The sequence below is a fragment of the Myotis yumanensis genome, unplaced genomic scaffold (genome assembly GCF_028538775.1).
Source record: "Myotis yumanensis isolate MYYU_CA2020_CCGP unplaced genomic scaffold, mMyoYum1.0.hap1 SCAF_11, whole genome shotgun sequence".
NCBI lineage: Eukaryota > Metazoa > Chordata > Mammalia > Chiroptera > Vespertilionidae > Myotis > Myotis yumanensis.
In genome coordinates, this window is record NW_027223762.1 from 48,368,111 (window position 1) to 48,373,125 (window position 5,015).

The window sequence follows — 5,015 nt, forward strand, 5'->3', positions numbered from 1 at the left end:
AAACCACAGTGGTTTCTCTCTAGCCAATTTGCTTCGGGAAGTACAACTCTCTTCTTGCACAGTAGCAGAATTACGTTATCCTTGGCCTCACATAAAGCACATTTGCCAAGGCTGCCCAAGCCCTCTGCTGGCCACTTCCTTTAGATGATGGAGAATGGGTTGCATGTGACTACAGCAATGATGTCATATAATGTGCAATTGACAGTCAGTGTTCAAAGGGACTCCAGCTTCCAGGTTAAGCCCTGAGAATGAGCTAGGTTGGAAAGCACGGTGTCATGTGGAAATCAAACACAAAGCTAATGCTGAGGCTGATGTAAAAAGTGCACTGAGATTTTTGACCAATTAATGCTGAAGCTAATGCCCAAACCTCTATGCCAAGAATTGGACAATGCTTTTGGTTTCCTCTAATCCACTTTTTAAGATACTGTTTTAATTTTTCCTCCAAATGTGATTATAGAAATTAACCTGTCCAGTTATTTCTTTTTCTTTTTGTAATTGTAATTGAAAGTTTATTTAGGAAGTTAGAGAGGTAGTAGAAGTGAGCCAGCTGGGTTGGTGGGCCCAGGAAACCAGTTACAGAAACACAAGAAGGACCCTTGGAGTTTAGGAGATAGAGAGGCAAAGGTGAGGCTCCTGGGGGAAGGAGGTGGGGGACCAGAAAGGCACAGGCCTGCTTCCAAAAGGGAGAGTGCAAGATGGGCCCTTGGTCTTGAGGGTTTTAAAGGCTGGGAGTTCAGGAGAGGTCTTAGGAAAGGATCTCAATAGATTATTCATCGACTTTATGCTGATGCAGCAGTAATTTCTTAACAAATCTGTATTTTAGTCTTGTATGACTTTGAGAAATAGTTGCCTGAAAATATAGATGCATGGTTTTCAATAGAACAGCCAACATGCTCCCAGGGATCCACTTATATGGAGCGCCAAGTAGGGTTATAAGCTTCAGGAAACGTCTCAATGGACAGCCAAGAGACCTTGTTTTGAGGCCTTGAGCTGTGATTATTTAGCTAAAGGCCTTTCGGGAGTTCCTTACCCTTCCTTGGGCTTTATTTTTCTCATGGGGGGAAATGAAAAGGCTGTCCTACATGATCTCTAAATTGACCAGATTATCATTCCTGTTTTCTCTAAGTCATTCTTAAAAAGCCTCACTCACTGAGGAACACTTGCTTTGTGCTATAGATTTCCAGAGAAATCTGCATTTCTTCTCCAGGCTCAATTCCTGAAGTAACACAACTTTACGTGTGGTATTCCTACTCTCTTCCCAAAAGACAAAGTGGTAAGACAGAGAGTGCCTGAAGACAGAAAACCAAAGTGTGAAGGCAGTTGAGTGGCAAAGAAACTGCCTAATGTACTGGGACTATAAAGAGATCTTTTAAGGTTAAGTACAAGTGCCTCCTAATTAGACCCTCAAGCAGTTCACCCCCTGCTGTCCAGGATCTTCCCTCTGAATCCCACCCGCAGAGAGTGTCAAGGACACTGAGTTTCAAATCCCAGGTCGCCACTCACTAGCTGTGTGACCTCTTTAGAAAAGAGAGCAGATCTAACTCACTGGGTTCCTGAGAGGGTTGGAAACCACATTTTATAGAAAAGTGCTCACACAGTACTCAACTCACAATAGGTGATAGATACATTTGAATATAAATTGAGTAGACTCTGTTCCCATTACCACATATAAACTACAACTTGTACTGTAAGCATTTCTGGCAGCATCTATCTAATTGGAGGGGGAGGGAAATCGTTAAATCCCTGTCCCATAGCCCTAGTAGGTATTTGGCAATTCTATAGTGGAGGTGACCCCAGGAGGGATGAATAGTCTTGACACCTAATGTCTTAGAAGGTAAATGTCCAGAAATGTAGGCTTGGAGTATTTCACTGGATTTTCTTAGACAGTATAAGTGATGTTCCTAGATGTAAAGAATATAAAGCTAGAATGTATGGCAATAAAAATAATTGTTAAAATTCTCAAAGCATTTCTGATGAGGCCCTGGTGAATCTCTAATAAGCAATTCTATGTACACCATAGACCAGCCCTACACATACTTTAGATATGAGCTTCTCTGTCCTTTTATATGTCAAACATTATAAATGTAATAGACCAAGGGACTGTCTAACATGGCCATTCCTGTAATAGCAAGAAAAGGTTGCATTTTAAATCTCAGAGAATATATATTACAAGATTATTTCATAAAATAGAGCTCATCTTGCCAAATTTACTTTTCAATTGAATCAAACCATAGTATACATGATGAAATTAACCTGAAATCATAGAATACTATGTTGGAAGTGACTTAAAAAGATCATCTCTCATACACACTTCGGCAGCCCATATACTAAAATTGAAATGACACAGAGAAGATTAGCATAGCCTGTGCGCAAGAATGACATGCAAATTCGTGAAGAGTTCCATATGTAAAAAGAAATCATCTCTTCAAGTGATTACCAAACCTGTTCCAATATGAAGACCCCTTCCTAAGATCAAAATGAAAAACATTATGATATGCAGATGGGAATAGTTTCAATTGATTGAGAATTTACATTACAACAAATAGCTACTATCAATTAAGGAATGCTTCTGGAAAACTTTTGTTAAATATACTTAAATGTATTTTGCTTATGTAAGTAAAACATTAAACCATCCTATAAGAGGAATATGCTAATTAGCCATTACGCCCTAAGGTGTAACGACCAAGCAAGTCATGACCAGATCATGGATCAGCAGGAGGGTGAGCCAGCTACAGGAGGGCAGCAGCAATTCGTGCGCAGGGCTACTGGTTTATAAATAAAACTTGAAATTCCTATTTGGAATTAAGACTTTTTAAAACTAACTCTGCAACCCTCAGGAAGCTGAGGTCCACAGGTTAGCAATCACTGTTTATTCACATAATCAAACTTCATAGTGAAAGCACTGAAGCAAAGGAAACTGGATGATTTTCCTAAGGTAAAGAATTTAGATCATCAGTACAAGAGCCAGGGCTGGAATTCAGTTCAATGGGCAAGGATATCAGTTCAAGCCTCTTCTATCTGAATTAAAGGATAGACTTCATTATTTTTATCTTTAAATATCATTATTTGGCTTGCATTTTATACATGTATATGTATCTGAAATACATATATTTCAAAGATATATATCTCAAATATATGTATATATACACATATATATTGTGACTAATGTTATATTTTTTCCACAATTCAAAATATTATAATCATTTTCCACTGAATAGCACCCTAGTACTCTGGTAGCAAAGTGATTGAATAAATGAAATCTCAAACTTTAGAAAGGTTATCTCCTCTACCCTATATGGGGGTACTTTGAAAACTGCCAGAGGCAGTCTAACATCATCTTAATGTGTTTTCTGGCTAGTTGATAACATGCAAAACATTTTATAAGAAATATGAGAAAGCAATAAAAAATAATATATTCCCTCACCACTCCCCAAAGGGGTAAAGCGGTAGCTGTGAAGCAAAAGTGCCCTCCATGGAGAACTAAGTTCCATGTCAGTCTCCGAAAGGGAGGTGAATCCTTCTATGTCTCTGGATCTATTTTGTTCAAAGATCAATTTAAATAAATAAATAGGAGGTCAGAAGAGGTCAAGCAGGAGGAAAGGGGACATACGTAATACTTTCAACAGTAACAATTTTAAAAAATAAATAAAAATAAAATAAATTCAACTATAAAAAAGCTAGATTTGAGTTTTGCTCTGTTTTGCTCAGTATTCATCCCTAAGGAAAACATGCCTATTCCTCATTAAGTCATGTGCCTTTCAAAACTGAGGTTGATTGGAAAATGAAATTTAATACTTGGAATATCAGTAGCTATAAATGTAAAGATAATACAGGTCAATAACTATGTCAACTAATATGCTTTTAATTCCAACTATGGTAAAAAATATTCCAATAAAAAATAATTATTTTTTTCCTAAAATAGATAAATTAATAAATAAGTAGGTCAATACCTCACTTTGGACAAATGAACTTTGGGTATTCCTGCAAGCCTCAATCACTAGACATATCCTCAAATGAAATTTCACCATTACCTCTCCAGTTTCTGCTAGAAGAAAAGACATGCCTCAGCCTAAAGTAATTTCTTCCCTGGTATTTCCTGCCAAAGTACCTACACGCTGGTAAAATATAATACATCATTTACTTCTGTAGTAGAAATAATTACCCAAACATGGTAGGTAAAAGCATTTTTTTTTCTTCCTTTCAAAATGAAAGTCATCTTGTCCCAATATTTTTAGCTCTACTTTACTATCTGGTACCAAATTTGCAAAAAGTACACGTCATCATAGTCATTTACTTCAGGCATTTGGTGATCTGTGCTAATCTCTGCCGCTTCTTTTAAAAGACAAGCTGCATTAATGGCCATGCTCGATATCACAGAGCCTTCACATGCCTGAAGGGAGGCACGGGGAGGCTCCGCCAGATTGGATGGGGGCATCCACGTCCCATTTATAACTTCCTAATGTGTTCTTCATTATCATTCTAATCTAGTCACTTATTGAGTTCCATCCTAACTTATATTGATTCTATTTCAGAAGAAGTCTGGGGACAAGATAAAGAAGTAACTAAGTAGTTTTTCAAAGCATAACCACTGTCACCTAAAATCATTAAAGGAGAAGACAGTACCTCCCATCCGCTGCCATATCAAACCTAATTCATAACGGAGTAAAAAGTCAGCTTCCTGAAACATCCAAATTTGGAGTCTTTGGGGAATTTGGAAGCATTTAACTAGCTGAAACTGACTGTGTGTAGGAATGCCTGTGTATAGTCATGTCTTGGTGTGAATTCACATCTTGGATATCAGCTATGTTCCAGGACTAGCTGTAGCTCTGAGCCACATCTTTGAAAGTGTGTACTTTAAAAATTAATGTGCTATATAAATACTATATGCACTTTCGGTAAATTCCTACATTAAGGCATTGCTCTGTGGAAAGCTGATGTTTTAGAGCATTCAAACAAAGTGGGCTCGGGACAACAACAACAGCAAATAGCTGTGCCTAAAAGAAATGGTGATGTGG

The 5,015-nt window shown here is 37.7% G+C and overlaps 1 pseudogene; it reads left to right on the forward strand.

The window, feature by feature from the left end:
• Positions 1–2,314: 2,314 nt before the first annotated feature.
• On the forward strand, positions 2,315–2,410 carry LOC139020199 (U6 spliceosomal RNA; annotated as a pseudogene).
• Positions 2,411–5,015: the final 2,605 nt, after the last annotated feature.